A 25,165-nucleotide genomic window follows, 5' to 3' on the forward strand; every position below is an offset into this window, starting at 1 on the left:
TTTCCTTTGGCCTGGTATCAAATGGAGACTGAAAGGGGAAATATGTTTTCCTTGGGGTACCCGTCTCTGGTCCTCAAGGGCTCTGCATTGCATAGGACCAGGGAGGATGAGAGATTTGTGGTCTAAGAGTTAAAGCAGGAGGAAAGAGAGATAGGACCCTCGGATTACAGTCTTTGCTCTGAGATAGAGGTAAATAGTCACTTACATTCAAATAAAAACTTCCCCCTTGAATTATTTTTTCCATTCCCTACCAATCCCAGCTTATCTCCCCAAAATGGTCTTCACTTTTAAAATCAATTTATAACCGATCAGACAGCTAAAATAGCTTCTTACAGTAGGTGTCTCTAGTCAATGACTGATTTGCATTAAGAAAGATATGACAGCCAAGTGTGAAGAGAAAAGAATGATAGTTTAATTTTAGAAAAATTCCACATTCATCTGAGAAATGATTACTAAGCACTGTGTATGTTCATACATAAATTACTTCTAAAAATGTGAAAAGATATTAAAATGCTAAATATTTTCTTGCAGCAGGAGCAGGAAAGCTCCAGATCAGACGCCGTGGCCTTTTGTGGGAAGGGACGGAGCAGACTCACACCCTGGGGAGGCACTCGGTGCTCCTGTGACACTGAGCAAGGAGGAGAGTAAACAGCTCAGGGGAATCGGAATAGAGGGATGCAGAAGGAGACAGAGGCTAAGAGAGAGGCCAAAGTCCCTCTGGGGAAGGGTGAGAAGCCTTCCCCTCATTCTCCATGTGCATGAGAGCTGGGACAACCATTCTGCCAGCACGGCAAGCTCCGCTCAGCGTTAGACAGGCCTGGGGACAGCGGTGTACGGACGTGTAATTATGGAAATAAACTGCAAGGTTCCCAACCAGGCAGGCTGGGAGCGCCAGGCAGCAACTTCTGCAGAGCCAAAGGCAGCTCCAAGGAGCGTGACACAGCCGTCAGGGGGACGTGCCAGGGAGCCAGGTGCCAGCTCCTGAAATAAGTCCTACAGCTTGTCAACAGAGCTCTGTCATCTCTATCCAGAAAAAGACTAATAGTGGGCTGACGCCTGGCACAGACAAATTACCAGGTTGCTAGAACTGGGATTTGGATTCGCTGCTGAGGTTTGCTTCAATTTTTTAAGTATATCTTTATTTTACCAGGAAAAGCTTTTTTCTTTGTCCGCTCTTGGTCCAAGCTGGCAAAAGGCAGCCTGAGATCTCCCACAGAGGAAACCCAGACCCTGCCAGGGCCTGTGCGCAAGCGTATGACACGTTCAGAGGCAGCAGAGACCTCACTGCAAGATAAATTGCAGGCTCAGAGCCTACAAGGGAAGGAAGGGAAGGAGTTGAGAGGTGAGAAAGGTATGTATGGAGGGAGGAAGACAACAAGAAGGTCACTGCAAGACCATTAGAGTATATATTATATTTTTTACTAGATGTGTCTCATTTTTCAGTGTCAAGAAGAGGATGTGTGTGCAGTGTTTGTCCCACGCTAACACACCCTGAGAGAGCAGACATCAGTCACCGGCTGTGTCACGTTTTTATTAGCCAAGTTTCACAGAAGCATCTCTCCAAGTAGGGAATAAATCCATGCATCACAGCTCAGGTTTGACAGGAACATTAAAGGCAATATGTACTTTGATATATCAATCCAAATTTGTAGGCAGCAGAGGTCAGACTCGATGCAAAAAAATTATTAGGATTATTTTTTTATTAAAAAGCTAAGTTTGTGGCCTTCTAATGAAGATCTCACTATCTTACTAAAAGGTCTATTTCAAACATTCTAAAGCTGTGTTAACTGACGTTTTAATTAGCTTCATTTCATTGCCTTGAATACATCCTGTCTTCTTTCATTATAAGTCCTAGAGCATTTGACACTAATGTATAAGATCATTTTAGAAAGACAGCAAACTTTTATTGGTGTTGACTTGATTGCTATACACTTGAACACCATTATTTGACGTATTCACTCTGCACATCACCTAACTTCCCTGAAATGCAACAGGTAATTCCTCCCTGGTTTCGTTCAGAAGAAGAAAATTACAGTGTAAGCAAATCACGTCATATGGAGTGCCACATCTTTTGAGGACTTTTGTTCTTAGGAGGCAACATAGAACAGGAACTTCTCTTTCCAGAGCAATATATCCACAAGTACCAGCAGAATGACTTCAAGTTCTCTCACAGAATTCTCAGTGGACTTGCTACCAGAGGTAGGAATAAAGTAATTCTTTCAAATGCGGATTGGTCCGAAGACTGAAAGGCAATGGGAATCTTCTCAGCAGACTTGAGAGCTCCTCTTCCCTCTGAAGAGATAAGATACCTCCAGCTCCATAAACACCAACCTCTGCCCTCAAGTTCCCTCTTCTAATCTCAGTGAGAGATTGAGAAAAGCAGAACGCTTCAAAAAATGCTGCATTTTTTTCTCTCTTTTTTTTTTCTATTTTTTTTTTGTGTTCTTTTTTTTTGCTTCGCTGCTGGGATCTACCCTTTGTTGTGGCAGAATATCAACCCTTGTTGCATATCACTGAATTCTCATCAAAACATCAGTCATTATTTTGTGCTGGTCTGGACCAAGCCCAGCTTGTTCAGACCAGCGTGCTTCCATGATCCCAAAACCATGTAAGCACACTACTCATTCCTTTGCAAATACAACACTGTGTAAGGGATTTCTTTGTCCCATGAAAATAATTTAACTAGCCCACAAAAAAATTACACCATTGTAGTATGACACCGAACCATTTCAGCTCTTTCAAAAGCACTTTGAAACCATGCAGAACTCAAGAGTTTCCCACCCAACAGACTAAAGAGTAGGTTTCTTTATTCTGCATGTTTTCCTTTTAGAATTTTCTAAAAGATTTGTCCAAAGCAGGCAAATACCAGTTTTAAGTAATACATTTTAGAGAGCAATTTCACACACATACAGAGCGGTCAAAACACTATATAACAGAATGATTCAGCGGTAAAAGGATTATGTTGTCTAACGCCAAAAGCTCTATGTCTAATTTAGTACTTACACATTCTGAGCAATAAATTAAAAAAATGGCGGGAAATTAAATTTTTTCGGCAGCAGTGCCAAAGCTTCACAAATGAATTTGAGTCAATTGACTGAAATTGGAGTTGAAAAGCACCATCCCCCATCCAGAAATGGCTTCAGTTTTCCATCGTTCAGGGCAGAGAGAGGTTCCAGGAATTCAGCTCTCCAGATTCACATTTGTTAAATTTGTGTTCTTAGCCACAGTGTATTGGTTTTCACCCAGGACTTCTGCGCAACAGAACACCCTCACTGCCTCCATTTCTGCTGATCGATTATTGCTGAAATTACATTCCAGGGCTTTTGAGAACAGCTCAGCTGGCTGAAACCTAACGGGAGCCACGTGCCAGAAAATACCTCAAAGATTTTCTTTCTCTCTGGATGAAGCTAACAAAAAGAACACTTTTCCTTTCTTCCGCAGGTAAAAGCTTCTTCATTCACCACGTGGAAAGGAAATTTAATGATCTCTTTTCTTTTTAGATGGCTTGCTCTTTTTTCAGGACTGCTGCAGGACTAGTTTGCTCCAGACTCCTGGTCCCCCTTTCTGCAGCAAGCCGGTAGTGCTGATTTGATGGGCTATGCCCCTGTGGGAAACAAATGGTCTCACCAAGAGCATCTGTGGGATGGACTCTTCCCCCCAGGAGTCTCAGAGAAGGACACTCAGGCAGGAGAACTGATCCACTTGTCTCCACGTGCTCTGCAATATTAAAGTGCTTTCACTCTTCAGTCTTTTGCTATTGGTCAGAACGGCCTGTGTAAAAAAATACAGAATCTGCCTTAAAGATCTGTGTAATTCATTTTTGTTCCTCATCTGAGCACACAGAAACAAGGCAAGACCAGGTCTAAACCCCAACAAAGAGTCCCCAAAGGTTTCTACAGGACACACACACAGAGCAGGACTGCCTGCAGGCTCAGGGAGGGCATCTCCACTGGCTACAAAGGGTAGTCCTGTGAGGACATGGAAATATAACACATTCCTTGTTCTGCTCCATGTGTTTGTAGCTGGGGACAAATAAACCACTGTCCCCAGTCACAGTGTGGTCTCTGCTCAGTGCTCAGTGGAGTCACTTCTTTAGAAGCCTCCTCCTCTCCTCCCCGGGGCAGCTCTGTCACAGCCACTGTACAGGCTGAAATTCTGGTCCTGAACACTGTCTGGGGTCATCACCTTAAATGACTGTCTGGCACAGCCAAACAAACTTTTCCTTTCTAGGCACATTTGAGCAAAGCTATACCTTTCTCCCATGCAAGGTGACATTCTGTTATTAACACATGACTCGGGGATCCAAAGCCCTGCAGGGCCCCGCTGTGACCATGAATGGCACCTGCCTGCATGACAGCTGGGGGGGAAAGCAGCACTGCTCTCTCATTTACCCAGCTAAAACCCAAATATTTACTCCCAAATTGAGCTGAGCTGCAGCTAGTCTGTACCAGCTGGTTATCCCATTGAGCAAAGAAAGGAGGGAAATGGATTTCTTCCTGTTTTCCTTATCGGTCAAAAGATTAAAAGCAATACAGTGGTGCTGGTCCCTAGGTATTGTCTGATTAATATCCTGCTAGCCTGCTGGCAAATTGCCAAAATCACTTCTCTTTAAATGAGAGACTGTTCCATGAGCTTAAATGGATTATATTAGCATAACACCAATAATTCAGCACTTAAAACTCAGAGAAAATATAATAAGTAAATATAGGCATGCATCGCCTACCAAGGTTCCTTCCTGCTTTCTTTACACGTAGGCAAGGAACTGCAGTGCCTCAGATATTTCATCAGTGCAGTCAGGTCAGAAGGGTTTAACTTGCACAGGAAAAGTGTTAGAAGCAAAAAGAACAGAAGGCCTAAGAAATTCCTTTCTCCCAGCTGCATCTAGAAACTTGGCCCTACCAGTATTTAATGGTGTTGATCAGGTAAGATGTAACAAAGAGAAGTCTTCTTGCCTATCTTTAGGTATCTTGGCTACCACTAGGACTTTCCCAGCTGAATGTTGCCTGCTGGCCCACAAATCACCTCCCTCTCGTCTGACTCTTCTAGCATATTTCACATTAATTCTAGGATATTTCACATTAATCAGCATATCATTTCCTTTGGTCTTCTTTGTGGCAGAGGTTTGTAGCCAACTTCAGTTCAGAAACCCCCAGCACGAGGCTGGAGTCATAAGCCTATGTGGTATCTGGGATTTTTTCATTTATTCAATGTTATTCACATGTTTGGGAATGCAGTTATGGCAAGCATATCTTTCGCCTACTGTCTGTATCAACCAGTCATGTCAACAGGGATTCCAGAGGAGATAACTCCTCTCTGTCACCTCGAGCAATGGTTGCTTCCCAAATAGTGCTCCCTGAGGGACTGACATGCCACAGAAGAAGATAAATGTTCTGAGGACACTCACTAAAAATACCGTGTGTTAATTCCCCAATTAAAAGTCTCTGGAGGAGAATAATGAGTGATCTGCCAGCAGTTCTGTAGGTTTGCAGTTGTCTGATATTCCACATCTGGGAGCTACTGCCCTCGGGTAGCAGCTAATTGGCCCCAGTTACCACAGTGCCTTGCAGTCCTTAATGTATGTATCATCACTCCTGCTCAGTAAAGCAAAAAAAGGACTGATTTCAGCTCTACAGACTGGGAGCTGTGTTTCAGAAAAAGCAGGGAACTGACTTTACAGAATTGTACTCCACGTATAAATCACAGAGTCCAAAATCCAGGTCCTGACAAGTACTTTCTACCCAAGGGAGAAACTGGCCACAGAAGATGATGATTCTTTGAGTGAAATGCATTTATTTACAAGGACTGCAAAAGTGCTACTTCCCTGTCAAAATCAAATAGACAGCATTTGCTTCACCTAGCCCCTCTTGGCCATCTCTGTAACCAAAAAAAGCTGTAGCAAGGCCCTTCCTTGAGCCAAGACCCAGTGACTGCTCTGTCTCCTTGGTTTTGTGTTACTTTCTGCCTCTGCCTCTGTGGTAGCCCTGCTCCTTCTCTGGTAGGCACACAGGGATCATTACCTCTCTCTCCAGGGCTTGCTCTTTTACTCTCACAGGCCCACATAATTCAGCTTTTGTGGGACCTTAAGAACTTGCTCCCATGGTTTTGGAGACTTGGTTAAACCAGGGAGCTCTGCTATTTGTGAGGCTTATCTTGAACAAAACATGGTTTTGAGCCCACTCACCCCCTGCAAATGCACCCAGGCTGTAACACTGCTGAGATACCTCAAGATATTTTTTTTTTTAAATGCTCCATCAGCATTGATTTCAATAGGACCTGGATGCCTAATCTGCTTATACACTTCTGAAAATCCTATTAAGTGCCTCTTTACTTCTCTAGGTGCCTAAATATACTTTTCTTAATTTGGGTCTAAGTGATTTGCATCCGTCATCAAGATTCCTGAGAGCACAACCCGAGGGGAGAGGCCTCCCTGCAACAGCCCCTCCATGAAGTCTGTCACTTGTTCAGATACCTAAGCTGGGAGCCAAGCTCTTGCAAAGATGCTGTGACAGTGTGAAATATGTCTATTAGACTGTGAACACTCTTCATGCTGTTGCACCCTTGTCTCTCCTGCACTGGCCTCTCCCCCAGGGAACCCTGACCGTGGAGTTATCACAGCTTTGTCTCCCTTTACACCGCTGCCCCAGAGCTATAAAATATTTGGCAGCAGGTCCCAGCTGTGGATGGTGATGTAATTCCTTGTTGAAAGTGAGGAAATGTATTTAGGGAGGGGGCAGGAATGGTTTGGTTGCCAAGGGCAGCAATGGTGTCTCACCTGGCCCCCCCAGATATCAAATGCCCTGCTTACAAAGAAGTGGGACCAGGCAGTGTATATAAACATTTACTTCTAAGGACATCCTAGAGAATTAAATGCCTGTGGCTCAGGAATGTCTTTACTCAGCTGTTCTTATCTTCCTTGGCTTGTTATTCCTAAAAGGCAGACACAGGCAAGAAAACTGTGAGGGGAGATAGACCTGAGAGGCTCACGAGATCTGAGGTTCAGATCTAGGGTTTGTGCCAGGCACTCCTCAACCTGGAGAAAGGGCACTAAAAAAGGGATTGTGCCTTTAGAACTGACACTGGATGCTGCTTCCTGCAGCCAATGGATTAGAAGTGAGGACAAGAAGAAATGGATCTGGCCGTGACTCCAGTGGTACCCACTTACGGACATTTTCTTGGAAAAGTTCAGCCCTGCTGGGATCCTCAGGAGCCCTGCTCTGGCCCCACTGCAAGCCTCCATCAGAAAGGAGAAGAGAGGAAATTAGCACCTCTAGGAATTATGTTTTAAACAGTCCTCTCAGCACCTTTAGCTGTTCTTAACACGAAAGGAAGCTTTGAAAGAGGGATTAAAGGTAGGACAGTCTGGTTTTGTTACAGAAGAACAATTATTTTAAAGGAGTGGTGAAAAATGGGAACATATTCTGAGATCTAAGCATACATAAAGAAAAATCTAGAGAAGTGCAGATATAGCAATGCTCTCAATCTGGTCATCTATTTCTCCTCTTACAGGCCCTATGCTGCAGCCCAGAAAGCCTTGATAAACCAGAGCTTAAAAGTCCACTTGGCCTTTGCCACAGATCTCTTTCTGCATTAATTCTCTTTGCTCCTAATCACAGGGCAGCAGCTGAAGTGCACCAACACTCACAGCAGCCCTGTGGAGGACTCAGCAGTGCAGGGTCCAGCCTGTGAGCTTCAATCAGCAACTGCTGCACTCCCAGGTCTTTTCTTGCACAGTGTCAGCTTGGGCAAGTCTTACAATACATCTGTGCTTCAGTCCCTTGTCTGCAATGCCAAAGCAATAATAGGGGCCCTGTGTAATTCTTAGGAATTGATTAGTTACCATTTGCAGTGGACACCAAATGCTGATAAATCACCTTTCTGGAAAGAGTGAATAAACGTCCATACAAAAAATCTAGCAAGTTACAGTTTGCTGATACACAACAAAGAGTCAGATCATCCAAATCTAGGAAAAAAAATAAAAACAATTAAAAACCCTGATTTGCTCATCCTCCCATTGCATTCGTGCGATGAGCAAAGGCAGGAAGAAAGGGTTACGTTTGTTCTCGGCAGAAAGCGATGAGAATATTCTTGCCCTTGGATCTGCCAAGCTTGCAAGGAAGATCCCCAAGCTGGATATCCTCAAGGAGCAAATGTTAACTAACTAACAGAGTTGGACAGGCTCTCTTTCTTGGGAGAGGAGCAGGGCTTCCCTCAATGCTGCTTTGCATGAGACCTAGAGCCAGGGGCCAGAACATAACCTAATTAGGCCGGAAAGGGTGATTAGCTGTTTATTTTGAGGATGTTCAAACCATGCACTCACATTATTCACTGCCCTGGGAAAAAAAAAGGATGCTGTTTATAGTCCCAGACCTACGGGATCAGCAGAGTTTATTTTCCCCTACAAATGAAGGCCTGTTCTACTTACATTCTTTCAGCTGAGATTGGATCTGTTTATTTTCACTCATCTGCAGGAAATGGGAAGATTTCAGTCTATTATTCTGAGTCCAGGGAAGCAGTTTGTATTACTTAACCATGGGCAAAGGCAAATTAGTCACGGCCTTCACATGCTACCTCAAAAGATTTGTTTAACAGTAGTACCATTAGTGGCAAAAGGATTTACAAAAACCCATAGTGCAAAATTCTGCTTCTTGAACAATTTCTGGAAGGCATGAGAAACTTTGCTGAATGACCCAGGTGACTGGTACTCCATCATGGGAGTGGGAGTTGATCAAGTTCTCCCCCTTCCCAGCAGGCACCTCCATGTACTGATGCTGAGCTTAGGGGTTTAATGCAATATTTTCAAGCTTGCTGCTCCTTTACTCTGCTAAATTTAGCTGCAGATTTGAGAGGGTATCTGGAAGCACAGAGAAAGGAAAATGCTTGTGGGAGAGAAGAGAGAAGTGGTGTAATGATATTCCCCACACATGGCTTCTGGTCAGACCAGCGGCAACAGGACAAAGACGTCTTCACAACACTTGTACCTCACCCTGCCAAAATCTACAGTGGGATCCCACTTCAGAGTTTCCAAATATTTGCTTGAGTTGGCTTCATATTTAATTATAAAACAACCCCCTTTTGCTAGAGTTTGTTAACAGGATTTGTTTGCGTGCTTTGATCTTTTATTTTTAACCATCTCTCATGTTCATGAAGCCTCTGGTAAGATTCTCTGCTGATAAAAGTGCTCAAATTATAGCAAATGGACTATGAGGCTACAATATATCTTACAGGGGGGTTTAATTCCTTTGAAGTTAAGCTTTTAGATGGTCAATAAAATTATTTTTATTGTAACTTATTTTAATCTTAAGACAGTTTTTCAACAACTGGAACTCAAAAATTCTGCAGAACCCAGGCAACTGCAAGTGCTGTAAATATAAATTTCATCTGTTGACTACATTCAGCAGAAGAAACAATCAAGAATGCAGCAAACATCAAATACTGTGATGAAAACAGAAATTACTGGCAACCAATTATAAAGATACGGAACAGCAGAAGGTACAGTGTGCTACATACATTATGGGGCTGCCAGAATAGGCTACTTAGGGATGTACAATAATAATTTAGATTGTTTATCATAATAATCTCATGCTGGTCATAACTGTCTGGCTGTTATTTTATGCTTCCCCAGCCTGTTTGCTGAATCTGTTTGCTGATTTTTGTACTTGTTTATAGTTTGCAAATTGTTTGAGGCAAGTGAATTTTGCTGTTTGTTTGCACAGCACCGGCTCTCAAGAAGAGAATGGGAACCTCCGTGATCTCCTTCGCTGAAAATAATTAAAAAATCCCCATTGGATGCAGTACAAATTCTTCTCTAGGAAAAACAAACTCAGCTGAACTCTAGCTAAATTAACTGATATCCCTCATGATCCACCAATTTTCATGGGGAAGATTTATGAAGTTCAAAAATAGCATCCTGTTTCTCCCTCCTCCTCCTCATCGCAGGGTCCTGCTGGCAATCAGAAGATCGATTTGCCGCAAGCAGAACTTCCCCACTACAATGAACATAATCCTCCAGTTCACTGGTTTAAGTGAGTCTTGAAGGATTACTTTTCAGAGTAATGAGGGCTGGATGCTTCCCCAGATGCTTCCCAAGTTAGCTAAACAGCCTCCATGGGTTTTTAAGATGAGCCAGTGCCTGAGAAGTTACAAAGTGCTGTAGCCTTTACCTGGATGTGTTTCCATTTTCTTGCAGAAAAGGCCAGGTGCTCTGAGACACCCACCTTCCTGGGAGCAAGTTTCTCGTGCATATCTATGAGGAAAAAAGTTCCTGAGATGTAGATGTTTCTCTTGTTTGTTCGGGTTTTCTGTGTCCTGGCACTCTGTTGCCATCCTAAGAGGACTCAGTCCCTAAGAGATTTCCACAAGATTTGCCAGAGTCCAAAACCACATGCAGGTCCTACTTTCACGGATCTTTGTTTTCATGGACTCCTTGGCCAGTCTTTGCCTCCTGTGCCTCCTGTGACACGTGTCCTGGTGAAGTGGTTGACTCATGAAGTGGGGAGCCCAAACACTCGATAGCTGTATTTTCCAATATGAGAATGCCCCAGTCTTGCTCAGTGCAATGCAAGTAGCAGGTACTGCCCCTGGAGAAGTTGAGAACAAGCAGCCACAAAAAGCAGCTCTCCCATCCCAACCTACTGTCCCTTGACAGGAAAGGAGGAGAGAAGGTCACAGCAGAACAGCAGCAGATCCTATTCCCCTCTTCAAGGAACAGTCCCTTCATCCAAAGAAAACAGGTTTTATATTTTTTTATATTTTTATTTTTATACCCTCACAAAACAGGCTTTATTATTTTTGGTTAAATAAATCAACACCTTTCTTGTAGAATTTTGGTTGTTCATTGTATATGACCAAAGAGTCCAACAGAGACAGTAATTTAAGCAGAAACTTGGTGTCAGCTCTCCCGGGGTAGGAAGATTTCAGTATTTCAAATTGTTCTATTGTTCATAGGAAAAAAGTAGTTAAAATCTGATCAGGTAGTTAATTCTCCTGCAAAACAGGATTCACAGGCACAAGCATTCCTAATATTTACTTCAGATTATGAAGTAATTTCTAGCCTCACTAAAAATTTTCCATATTTCTGTGGAATTTACTTGTAGGTTTTTTGAGACATTTTGAAACAACCCATTGGAGTATAGCTGTTTTCTCCCAATACACACAGGATTCTATGCTAAATTGGATAACAAAGCTGCTTGGATTGGAAAACAAATTAATCCACCCAGTCATATATAAAATGCCCAGAAGAAACAGAAAAATAAAAGCTTTTCTACATTTTACTTTGTGAAGAGAGAATGAAACATTCTCATCTCCAGGGATTTTTGAGTCCCCACTCTCATCCTTCAAGTTTTATCTTCCCTCCTCAGATTCAGATTTTTAAGGAGCCAAATTAACTGTTTTTATGAGAGGACATGGTAATGGCAAGAGGGGATACTGTCAATCAAGGACCAATTCCCCGCCCACACGAACATCCAGGATGAAATGCTCGGTGGGCAACAAACCCATTACAACAACCAAGCAGGATGTCCAGGGGCTGCTGAGGGACAGTGTCCTGCATGAGGCTCCCCTGTAGAGCTGATGCTTCCAACAGAGCAGATATATAATTGATGGTAAGCCAATCAATACAGTGATGGGAGGGTCTCTGCTGCTGTTCATCTCAGGCAAAAATAGAAGTTTAAATGCAGAAGTTTCTCTCCAGCGACTTGGACCTCTTGCTCACGTGAAAGTATCCACATTTAGCAAAATGAATTCCACCCTCTCTTAAGGCTGCTTGCATTTCCTGAGCTGCTCGAGAGGGAACACTCTTTCCCTTCTCCTGCGCCCCAGGTGCTCTAGAGGAGGGTGGGTGCTTGAACTCTGTTTTGAAAAAGCAATGCCCCTAATGGGGAGAGCTGGGGGCAGTGGTTGTCAGGATGAAAGGAGGAAGAAATTGCATGTCTTCAAGTGAAGAGTTTCTAGCAGGGTCCAACAGAGACTCAAAGGCATCAGAAATTTACCTCAGGGGAAATCCTAGGCTGTATTTTCCCTGAAAAAATACCCAAACTCTACATCACGGATGTGCCTGACAAAGGAATCTGACTGGCAAAGTTCATCCACATCTGCTATCTTTTAAGAAAGGGGTAAAAGTATATTTGATGCAGCGTTCAGTTATTTGCTCTTTGGAAATCCAGCTCCCTGGGACTTATTCTCTCATTCTGTTTTATTAGTTTTCACTGTCTCCCAAGATCTGTGCAGTTCAGCTCCATGGCAACTCAGGAACTCGCTTAGTCGCCTTACATATTGATGTATACAAGGAAAGCACAGTGCTAGTACAGTGTTTGAGCATCTCTAAGGTATATTTAAAATATCTAAGATATGTGGCAGAGTGGGATTTACAGAGGATATGGAACAGTGCTGCCTTGCCTTAAGTTGTAGCGATTGTTTCTTAGGGAGTTCTACCAAGACGCTCCTGGCTTTCCAACAACTAAAGTCATGCTAAACTTCTATCCACACTGTTCAGCAACATTAGTTCTCCCTGTCCTCCAGAGATTACAATAAAAAATACAAGGTGATTAAAAAGGGGCAGCAAAACAGAGCATAAAGGACTTGTCCTACAGTAACTAGCTGTGTCTAGACTTACTAGCTGGGTGCTACTGACTAAACCCTGGGTATGAACCCTGTAGTCCTCATTCTTTGCTGGTCTGCAGCCCACCACGACTCTGCTCAGCCTGCCAGCCCTGTGCTTTTTTACAAAGGACAGAAATACAAGAGGGATTACTGCATGTCCATGTTTTGCTCTGACATGTGCGTCCATAATAAGAAGCACTTCAGGCAATAGGAAACAGAAAAGCCATAACAATTCTCACATAGACCTGAAATCAGATCCCTGGTTCCTAAGCTTTCATCCTTGTGCCCAGTCAACAGCTGGCTAGTACTATACATGACATAGGTTCAGTTACTTTGAATATCTGTGTGCTGATTTTCATGATTTATGATGGGATCCAGACAAAAGGCTTAGTGCCAGCTGCAGTTCTGGAAGTGCTCTGGGTATTCATTAGTTAATGCCACAAGGACCTGGTGTGGAACACCTAAAGCCTTAGTGGCATTCTGCTCCCTCTCACTGTTAGCTTTGAATATCATTGGGATAACTTTTTTTGATGCCTCAGGGAAGATGACAAGAAAAGTAGGAACAAAAACCAGATGGGGAAAAAAATGCTTTTTCCACATGTTTTGTGAGAGAAATAAAGCTGCATGTTACCCTTTTGATATCTTCATTGAGAACAGGAGAGGGATCAGCTTCTGCTGCTTCAATTGCAGTGAGTGACCTACCTGATGCCAGGAGATTAGACACTTGTCCAAACACAATGGCAAGAAGCTAAAGACATGTATCAATTGTTCTGAGATCCTCTGGAATGGTTAATTTTTCACACAACAGCTCTACATTTGAAAGCCCACCTTGGAAAATGGGTAATGCGTAATCAATGATGTCAAAACACAGTTCCTGTTGTGCCAATGAGCTTTTCCTACTGCCCTTTGGATTTAATGACCTTCTGATGTGTATCAATGCAAAGCAACTCCTGTCACCAACGACCTGCTTTAACTGTTGCATTTAACTTACAGGACAAGCCATTGCAGAAAGGCATCTCTCCCAGGCAGCTGGCAAAACACGAGGTGAATGTCAAACCAGAGAGAATAAACACTGAAGAGCTTCTGAGGCCTGTGAAGGCATTTTCATTGGAGCTGCCTTTGAGCAGAAAAGCTCTTTCAGTAGTGCTAAAGGGTCAGCAAGGTGTTGGAGAGGCAAAAAAGACCTTTGTAGCTGGCTGTACTATTGAACACATCAGAGTAATCACAGGATCCCCACTCCCCCCATCAGCAGCAGTCAGGCAAGCATCGTTCTCTGGCTTCAAATCTGGAGATGGGGGTCTTCACTTGGTAGCTTCACAGAATTCCATCTAGTTTACATTATCCTTCTGCTCTGGAAGTCTTTCCACCTGAGAGACACTGCTGTACAACATCAAGGTTACTTAAGGTGAGTTTCAGTGGGTGTAATGCAACTTTCTGGCCAGTGCGTGTTCATCTGTAATCCCATCAGTTAATTTCTGAAGTTAAAGCCAAATGCAGAAAAAGTGGAAATAGTTGTCTTTTATCCACATTATAAAGTCTGTATGGGCCATTAACATGAAGATCCTTATTGTTATTGGTATTACTATTGTTATTATATTCTTCATTTTGAAGCACCAAATATAAGAACATAACCATGAGTTCATAATTACTTTGATTAAAAGAAGGGAAATTCGCTCAAGTATATATGATATATATGTGTAATTGTGCCTATTACTACAAAAAATTCATTTACATGGCCAGGATCGAGATCCAGCCTATGTAGATAAAACTCTTATAAGAAAAATTACTTTACTTCTGAAGGCATCTGTTGTCTGCTATTAAGTAGGTAACTGATTTCTAATTAGATAGATCTTATAGAAAATGTTTGGCAATATTTGAAGCATCCTGCATTCTGTATCTTGTTTCAGCTACCTGACTCATCAACATTTTGCTTTTGCAGCCAAGGAGAGCAACAGGATGTTAAGGTAAAAATAAACAGTCATCTGATCTGTAAGTAAATAATAATACAGTAACAGGAGTGACCTATTATTTAAGGTTCCAGAACAATTTTTTCTTTAAAGTTCATTTCATTAGAATGTTTCAGCACACTTCTGTCTGCCATGCACCCAATGACTGGTTAGGTCCCAGTCAGAGGAAAATATTTGAAAGTTACAGGTTTCAGGAGGAGCTGCTTTTTCAGAACAAAAAATCGGCAATTGGTAACCTTTCATACTGAAATTTTTACATATTCATAGCCAAAAACAGGCAAAACTGAACAGAAGTTTTCTCACTGGCCATGCTGACAATGAAGACATGGGATATTTTTTTGCCAAAAACCCTGTGGAGGAATTGGTATTTAAGTGACCTCCACACTCAGTATAACCCCAGGAGAAGTTTAGGGAAAGGGTACAAGTACATTGCCTGTCCTGTTTCTAATTCTATCATACTTTGATGGCTGGAAATACATTATATATTGTCTGGGGGCTTATATTAATCAAATTTACATAAAAGTCCCCTAGATCTGCCCTTGTATCCATCTAACGGAAAGTGAAGGCCAGAGCCTCCAAAGATCATCCTGAAATCCACTTCTAGCCTATCTCCTTTTATGAATATTCTTGGCAGATGCTGGCAATGAACACACTCAAGTAGTCATTTAAATTCTGCTGCTTTCTCAGGAAGGGAATTCGTTATAAATTATATTTGGTAGCATCTACTAATTCATTCATTCTCCTTCAAATGCCAGCTATAGCCTGATCCTGTACGAGTGTTCATGAAAAATACTTTCCATTTAAACATTGAGACTCTAAGACTCAGCAGTGAAAATAATTGAATTGTTGATTTTGTTTTCTAAAAAAAATAATTATGTTGAAAACAGCACATTCCTATGCAATGTTTCCACCTTGATTAAATTATACACTTTCCACTGGAAAAAAAATAATCCATTTTCTGCTCTCTATTTATGGAAGTATCAGTCCATCTTTCTGAGGTTTCTCTGCAGTTCAGACAAGGACAGTTTGCACTTTGCACCAATCAGCTGTTTACTGCCTTAAAAATTGGGGCTTCTATATAATGAGTCACCAGGCATGGGAGATTCAAAGATCAGTTCCTGGGTCCCAACTAAGGGAGCACTTAAAGTGTGCTTAACTTAATTGTTAGAGTATATTTAAATGCTTCTCTTGGTTGGAGTTATCAGTTTAGACCACAACTTGACATTCAATGGACAGAAAATTTCAGTGCAAATGCCATCATGCAAAAAGCAAATGTACATACTCTGGAGTGACATTTCATGTGACAGCTAGTTAGGAACTTCAGCTGATGGATGGTGAGCATGGGTTAAAACTAAAGACACTCCACACTTTGCCTGCTTCCAGGATCTTAGTCCTTGTTTTGTTTTTATTAACTAGCCTCATTGTTTTGAAGGACAGTAAATTGTTACAATTAAATCTTTACAGTTATCTTGTTTGGGAAGTTCTTTATGGATCACAGTCTTTCCTGAAATTACACTGTGCAAACATTATTACTTGTGAGATGAAGTTATGCTTAGTGAGTAAACAAAATATATGCACAAATAAATAAGTAACCTTCACTGAGCAACTTATTGCTGAATATGTTTGGACATCTCCATTAATTTGGCCTTCTGCTGGCACTGAACAATAATTTCACCACCTCAATAACACAAAAAAGAGCAAATGAAAACACAGTCCCTGGGTTTGAGAGAAGATTGTACAGAGTAGCATTTGACTACAAGGCCATAATATCAGATCATGGTCCTGGCAAAGACTGGAAGGTCGTATTCTCTGAAATTAATGACTGCCAATGTTGAGACTTTCTTCAGGATGACTTTTGCCAGAGTTTGTCTCTCCAGTTTCAAGTGGAATATTAAGGAGATACTATTTCCACCAGTACTGGCTCAAAAGATCACTGACAGATGGAATTCACTGTAGAAGGTCTCCACCTTACACTGGCAAGTTGAAGAGAACCATAAATCAAAAAAGGCAGATAGGACTCTGCTTTTAGCTACTTCAGTGGCTAAACCTGAGCCCTTGGTCCTGGCTTTGCTGCGCGATTAGCCAATTCTGGACACTCTGAGGAGCAAAAGGCTTCAGCATTCCTTAGGCACCTCGTAAAAACATCCATATTCTTAAGCAGAACATGAAATACCTTCTAAGCAAACTTTTCACCATGGCTGATTGCAGGCAGTTGTTCAGAAACATCCATGTGGTTCTCATCTTGTAAGTGTAGGGTAACAGGTAGTAAAAATCATAAAAACTTACGCTTTTGCATCTGCTGAATTCCTAAAATTACCTAATTGCAAAGCTAGTTACAAAATGAAGAGGGAGAAAGTTAAGGAAAACTACAATAAACTCTAAAATCAACACTGACACAAACAACGTAGCAGGTGTCAGATTAGATAAAATAACTTGTGATTGCATATCACAATGTGACTTCATTAAAAGTGCAAACAAATTTAAGCCTGAGGTTATGAAATTGACTTTAATTTGTCTTCTTAGTGACATCTAAAAATTTCAGAAAATGTTGGCAGAAAAGGAAACTAAACACAACTGTGAAGAGGCTCTATTTTTTTGTAAATATATAATCTAAATTGAAATAAGCCTCAGGTTGAAAATCATAAATAAAATCTGGTTTCTAATTAATTGGGTAAAATTAAGCAATTAGGTAAAAATTTATTCATGGTACCTTGAGCTTGAAAGAAAAAAGCACATAACTAAGTGGAGAAAAAACACTTTATCTGCTGTGCTCAGCTGAATTCGTGTTCTTTATATGTTCAAAGGTGTTTATGTTTTTAATGTGAACCACGTCAGAAATGGGAAATCTTTATTTCTAAGTAAAATATACCCAGGGGTCCAGTGCAATCACTGGCATTCTGATCATTCATATCAGCTAACTCTTAGGTCATTGCCTTGCAAGTTCTGTTTTGGGCTGTTCCAACCAAATATTTCCAAAACAGACCTGCTGCCAAGAGACTAGTTCTTAGCATTATATATTCAGGCTATTCCATGGAACTCAGCTGCTGTGTCCCCTTGGTTTTCTTTCACTGATCCACACGGGCACAGCCTGAGTACCCTGTTTTACAACCTCAGCCCTGCTGCCCTGCCCTCAGGTTTCCAGCACAGCGCCCCCACACCCTACACCTCTGCTGTAGCTACTTTACAGGGACACATCAAAGAGTTTTCTTCAAAGAGTGACCAGAACATGAAGGCTACACCAATAAAGATCATACAGCATAGGAATGCTGCTACATGCTAATTTTGCTTGGGAAAGCTGAGGCACAGGGAAGTTTCCAGTGTTTTTATTTTGATATATTTTGCTTTGTTTTAATCAAGTTAAGCTACAATAGCAAAGTTCAAGTTTCACAGCATAAACATTGGGGTTTCTTCGGCTCATTTCCATCTGTTGCACCATGTTACCCTTTTGATAACCTGATTTTGAGAGCTAAAACCTTTCTCCCTGACTGCTTTCTATCCTAGACAAATTCCACATATCTGAATACAACGATCATCCTAGTACAGTTCTAGATATGAGACTTCATTATTGAACATTACCAAGGTGTTTAATCTCTGTTTGACAAACAAAGAATATTAGAAAAGATAAACTGCCGTATCTGAGCCACACAAGGGTCTAAAAAGGTTTATTAGATAAAAGATCAACAGGAATTTAACTCCTAACCCCAAAAGATAATAGCAAAATTGCTTCTGTTGGCATTTCAGCTGGATTTTTTTTCCCCAGATTTCGCTACAGGTTAAGAAAAAAAGACTTGGAAACAGTGACTCCTTAAACAAACTGCACCGAGCTTTATATCTATTTGCAGAAATATTAGTTCTCAGTGGGTTTTCCTGCATTCAACATTTTCTATATTATTAAATAGTTTCAGAGCTGCCAGAGTCTGTTAAGTTACTCTAAATTTTTTTTACTGAAGTATATATTTTATTGCTGTTGATGGGAAAATCTGATTCTTGTAACTTTCTGGGCTAAAATTCATAAGCGGCAGTCAGACATGAGCAAAATTTCTCTCTCTCTTCAGCACAATAAACAGAAACACGGAAATGATACTTCAAATGTAAGCAGAGAATACTGATGTTAAAGTGTTGTTTCAAAAACTACCAGGAAGAAACAATGAAATTCGTAGGTATTCAACACAGAAAACTGAGAAAGGAGACTGAATTAATCTATTTTCAGAGAGAACATGGCACACATTAAAAGGCCAGCAAAACCAAGCTCATGAAATAGGATTCCTCTAGATGGAACTCTTGAATTTGAAAGATGACAGTCATGTAATAAAAGCATCAAAACTTAGGAAATTATTCTCTTCCTCCACTGATTATTTCTCCTTCTGAAACACCTCCTAAGAGGAAAATGAGTATATCTCACCTACTCAGTTCGTGGTGTGATGAGATACACCTCTCCTGTGCAGAAGACTTGAATTCAAAAGACTTGAATAATGCAGTAAAATAAATAAAATGATGACTACGATAGAGGTTTTGACAGGTGTAGAGAGCTCTGGATCTGTGTAGTTCCTTTTAGAGCAGCATTAACGCTGCTAAATGAGGATTTTTAGATTTGACTCAGCTCTTGCCATTAAACTTCCTACTTGCAAACCTTCCTGGACTAATAATAGGATTTTTAAAAAAATATTCTTTTAATTATTCTGTAAGTGAAACAATTACATGAAAATACTTGTGAAGTAACGGGCAACAGAAAATCAAATTCACTTATATAGAACATGATTCTTTTAACATAATATGAAGTACTGACACAGCCATAGAAGAATATTCTGCAGCAATTTTATCAGCAGCATCAGAATAGTTTTGCAATAATCTTTCAGACAAGTGTGATATCTTTTAAAATTAATCATTAAAAATATAATGGAGTAAAAGGAAAAAATATGTATCTACAGACCTAAGTGGTATCCTTCAGCTTTAGAAAAACACAAAGACACCAGCAGTAACACTCAGACCCAACAATTATATGCAATAAGAACACAAGTGGAGATGAAGCAGAAGTGCTAAAATGACAAAGAGCTTTGCAGGATAACACATCTCGACTGAAGCACTTGCAAGGTAAAATAAAATACTATGAGGCAACTGCTCCTAAAGCCTCTGCACTCACACTGAGGAACCAGGTAGCAGCTGGATGTCAAGGCCTTGAACCCTTCATCAACACTGCAAGGAAAGGAGCTGCCATAACCAAGATCTCTGCACTCCAGCACAGCACACGCTGAAGAAATAATAGAGACACATTAGAGAGCACAATGTGCTAACAGGTACTGAATGCTGACCTCTGCCAGTGACTGTGCAGTTTTTATTCTTTGCATTTTTAGCTCCACATCTCGACTGCTGTAAAACACGTTTTCTTGAAGCTATCTTTGAAAACACATAGAGAAATCTTGCCTGGCAGAAAGCGTAACGTGTGTGACCTACTGCGGTGCACAGAAGCAGGCACTGTACCATCTCATAGCTGCTTGCTTCTGGCTGTTCCTGGAGGTACCAGTTACCCTCTAAACCCCTACTGCATATGTAACACATTTATCTTCAAAAGATTGCTTTTCTCATTGAATCTCTCACAGCAGTTACTATAAAGTCCTTGGACTTACATGCATCTGGAGATGCCAGTGGCCAGATAAACTCCACACACAGACAGTGGTCCTCGAGCTGCCTTTCCCCTTGCAGAGAAGGTCCCAGTTCCTGCAGTCAACGAAACACACAGCTTGTATGTAACTCACAGCAAAACTTAAAAACTATAAAAATACATGAACTTCATAGACACCCCTGCACAGCACATGCTGTGATGCCGCCCCAGCCCGGAGGCAGCCCAAAGCACAGTCCCCGAGAGGAGCAAATTGCCACATGTAGGATTATTGCTCCAATGAGCAACAAAAAAAAAAACTGCACGCAGGAGAAAATGATGCAGCAGACCCAAAATATATGAACTGATCCAGTTCTTTTTCTGACATGAGCAGTAGGAAGGACCAAAGCCACCTACATCCCTCTGAGGTGCAACAGAGATCTCTGTTACTGCTGCCAGAGGAAATCATCCCCGCCCATGGGTCCCATCATGCGCCCTGGCACAGCAACTGGTCCCAGCACTGGTACAAACTGAGGAAGAGTGTGGGGTGGGCCCTGGATGGCACTGATCCAGCCTTGGGTGCTCAGCAGGTTCTCCTGAGCCTGCAGGTGCCCAGCCAAGTACCTTGCCTGGTGCATGACTACCTGCTACCCACAATGGGTGACAGGAGTGGGGATAGTTTTTCAGAAGACGTTTTGTAATTGCGACTGTGTGTTTCATATACAGCAGCCAGATGCTTGGGGGGAGAGGGAGGGGGAAGAGCTGTAAATCTATAAATAAGTAATGGAGTGTTGGGCTATGAAATTCATAGATTAACACAGGAGAAACTCTCTCGGTGGCTGCATTAACGCCAGCACAGTGTGCAGCTGTTTATCGCTCTGAAACAGCTCCTGCCTCTCTCCACAAAGGCTGTGTGGTGCTTGTCTGGCCTCCTGTACCTTTTCCTCATGTTCACCTCCAGCCATAAAGAATTAACTCATCACTGAAACTGCATAATCAGGATCTCAGGCTCCACTAACACTCGCTTAAATAATATGACTATGCCTCATGTGACACAAGCCTCTCCGGTTTCAGAGTGCAGCTTGGTCCTCACTGCCTGTCTGGGAAGTTTTGGGGGGAACAAGTGACACAAGGGACTACCACAAACCTATTTCTTCTCTCACGCTGGGTCCACCCTTGGCATCAGAGACCCCGGGGTCACAGCAACATTCCATGCACTTGAGACAGGTCTGTCAGAGGATTTATTAGTCCTGGATAATGCCATGAGCCTCTCCTGGTTGTCAAGCAAGGACTGATTTAACCTGCAGCCCTTCCAGATACTGCATATTCAGGGAGGAATTAAAAACTCGTTAAAGAAAGCAGCACACAGCTGTACACTGTACAGGCTCAGCAAGTGCTGGTATTGCACATCCTGGACCACCCAGCAGAGCCACATTCAACTTCCCAAAGCTTCCTTCCCCTGTGTCCCATTGCCTAAAGCACCACTGAGATTGCAGGTATCCCTGGGGTAGCTGCTCACCCTGGTGGGTAGCTCCAAGCCTGTTTCTAACCCCTCTCATGCAGGATCAATGTGCCCTTCACCTTGCCCTGCTGCCCAGCTCAACACAGGGCCTTACCTCAGGTTTCCCTGCCAAGGGCAGACTCCATAGGGTTTGGGATCTTGCATTGTACGGGAAAGGTCCCTCTCTGCCCAGCACCTCAATCCTACAGCTTCTCTCCACCTATGTTTATCCAATCCCTTATCCATCTTTAAGTGCTTCTCTGACTGATTATCATCTCCTGTCATGGAAGTATCTATGTGCTTTGTAGTTAGTCACTTTATTTCTCTGCCAAAGATGCTCTCAAACTCCTGTCACCAGAAGCACCCTGTGTTCTCATCATGCCATAGATCTTTAAATTCAGTAGTTATGCATTACTTCAGCTGCACATATTTATTCCTAAAATAACACAGGCATCTCTACAGGTCTTCACTGGGCCTTTGAAGCACTTCAGGTATCTTGCTTTCCAGTATATTATTAAGTGGCACAACTAAAATAATTGATACTTTCTAAGACTTGACTATGTTTTCAGACTCCTAACAGAGTGACTGGTCAGGTGTGATACAGAGCTCAGAGGAAACTGAAAGAAAAGAGAATGCATGAGTGTGTTAGGAATTAAGCTACTTCTTGTTGCTTGCCTCTGTAGAGGGGTGTAAGGCCTGCAGGGGAGAAAATCATAAATAGTACCATTCTGAAAGCAGGTGAAGAGGGTGAATGAATGGGAATAATGTAAGTCAAAGCCCACAAAACCTGTGGAGCTCCTGAGGCAGGAATTCATTTCCCTCAAAACAGCAGGTAAAATCCCTGGAGATTCCCGCCTCAAGCAGACCGGCAGGGAAGTCCACGTGCAGCGTATGCAAGACAAATTTTGTTCCACATGCTTTGCTGGGTGCTGCCTGATCTTGGGCAGGAGAATTCTGCCAGGATGCACAAGGTGCTCAGACAGGAGTCACTGAGATATCCATGCTGTCCAGGTGGAGCACTCTCCATTTTCAACCATGGTCCCGAAATCCCCGTTGCCCTCAGCACATACATGTAATTCTTTTCATCTAGACTTTGCTATGGGGCAAATTAGTCCTCTAGACAGGGAAATCTGAGTACAGCTGGGAGGCTGGAGCTGGTGGGGACTGACCTCTCAGAGTACATGCACACTAAATGTGATGGTTTTGCCCTACTCCACTTCTGCTGGAGCACCTCAGCAAGGCCCTCATCCTGCTATAGCCCTCCCACACACACACACTGTGCCTCAGTTCTGTGGCTTGACAAAAAACTGTGGGAACACCAGGCTGCCAACCAGCCTTCTCATTTGCACAGTGTTTGAGATCAACATCTGGAGAGGGCAGGGACCTGCTTCTTTGTGGGTGCCACACATATTGATGTGGATTTGTACTTGGGAAAACAGTTCTGAAAAAACGCAGGTATCCTGGACTCGTGGGATGTGCTTTGCTAGGACTATCCTCCACCTGGGCAATAGGGCCCTGGCATATCTGTGAGGAATATCTTGTGATGTACCTGCTGTCACCATTTTCAAGTCCCCTTCCACTGCTACCAGAGCACAGGTGGCTTAGGGTTAACTGTTTATTAATTAAATGGAAGAAAGTCAATACATATCTTTTTAGTGCAGTCAAGATATGACGTATTATAACTTAAGGAGATGCTATTAAAACACTAAAGAGGACACTGAAACACTAAAGAGACACTGAAACACTGAAGACACACAATTAAAACACTGAAGAGGAAAACCACAAAATATCTGCTAAAAAAGACCTGTGGTGTGAAATAGGATGTACTGGTTGAGATGAGCAGACTAGCAGTAAGGCCAGATGGTCAGAACTGCCCTGGAATCACCTCCTGTGCGATCCCACTGAAATTAGCAGGGTTGAACTGGTTTACAAATCAGGAGAGCAGGATGTCCACTTCTGGCTGTCAATGTTGCAAACTAAACCTCATGATCACAGCCAGAAATGTGTAAGATTTTGGTTAAAATGTTACAGAGAACTCTAGAGATGGTGTGGTAAATGTTCACTGTGGTTGCTCCAGTAAATCCAGACCACTTCTGCTTATGTTTATTTTTCCTCGGGTTTAAACAATCAGAACTGAAATAGAGTTTGGAACAAGAGATTCAGCTTTGCCCATGGCTGGGAGATAGCTGAAGTCAGGAAGTTTTTGCTGAAGTCATATTAGTTAGGTAAGGGGAGCTGGGTGAGGCCATAGGATGGTTCCTTGACCAAAATGTGGCACACAGTAATATTTGAAGCAGCAAATGTTCCATTTAAAATTAATTAAAAAAAAAAAAAAAGAAAGACAGAAAGAAAAAAAGAAAAAATAATAGCTCTGGAGACATAGTCCTGTTTTATTAGGTGTAAATCAGATGTGATGTTAAATCCATATGTTAAAGGTTAACATGTAAGAAGCATTGCATATTGATTGCAGCACTTCAGAACTGGAACATTTTCCATTAACATTTTCTCAGCTTCACAACAGGCAGTCACACAGATACAGAATGGCTAAGAAATAACCACAACAGTAAATGCTAATGCAAGTTTTATAAAGATAATAATGCCTTCCTTACATTTGTGATGATAGCAAGCAACAGAGATCCCTAATAGCAGCATCAATTCCATCTCACAAACAAGGAAAAACTAACATCAGAAAAAGTAAGTATGAAGACCTACCAATAAAATCATATAGCTGATAGTAAAATGATTCAACAGCAGAAGAAAATGCAACATCAATATAAAATATATTAATTAGTACCTTTTCCATTCCATTGCAAATATGTCAGACTCCAGTGCTTGCAAAAGCAGGAAAGCTTGTGGTATCAGGGCTCCAGACTCTGAAGCTCATCTTTCTATGACTGAGCAATTGTCCCTGAAGGCCACTAAATTAAACAGAGGGAGACAGAATGGTAACATTTTTTTCCCAAGGACATAAGTGGATTGTAAGATTAGACATCTCCCTGACACTTCTCTCAGTGGAACTGTAGCAGCCTGCTTCCCCCTTATCTCTGAATGTTAACATCCCAAACCCTCCAAAATACCTCCCCAATGGGCAAACCTTTGGTGGTGACACTGCACACTGGCAGGAGTGGGCTTTGAACACCCCTCAGCCTCTTCAAGGTCAATGCTTCTCATGGCAAGGAGCAGTGCTTGGCCCCCATCTCTGGGAATTACCCCTGCTGGTCCCTGGCTCCGGGAATTGCCCCGCTGCCGGATCCTCGATCCTCAGGCTCATGTAGGGGTACCTATGCTGATTTGCATCTGATTTGCATTTCATGGACATGCCTGGGTAAATGCAAATAGTTGGGACTGTGAGCACCAAGTACAATCGGCAAGGAAGGAATGGGTCAGTGAAACTACAAGCAGCAAGTCAGCCTGCACATGGATCTGGGCACAGTCCTACACACACAACCAGGGTTGGTCCTGGCCAAAGGCACATGCTCCACAACACCCCGAAATCTGGGCACC

The 25,165-nt window shown here is 42.2% G+C and overlaps 1 long non-coding RNA gene across 1 annotated transcript; it reads right to left on the reverse strand.

Moving 5' to 3' along the window:
* Positions 1-938: 938 nt before the first annotated feature.
* Positions 939-24,544, reverse strand: LOC113946409. The gene is made up of 3 exons (XR_003527418.1): positions 24,456-24,544; positions 20,189-20,279; positions 939-3,771 (listed from the first exon to the last, which is right to left on the reverse strand). It is a non-coding gene; the product is annotated as an uncharacterized LOC113946409 (long non-coding RNA).
* Positions 24,545-25,165: the final 621 nt, after the last annotated feature.

This window comes from Corapipo altera, unplaced genomic scaffold (genome assembly GCF_003945725.1).
Source record: "Corapipo altera isolate COAL_440 unplaced genomic scaffold, ASM394572v1 0, whole genome shotgun sequence".
Taxonomy (NCBI): Eukaryota; Metazoa; Chordata; class Aves; order Passeriformes; family Pipridae; genus Corapipo; species Corapipo altera.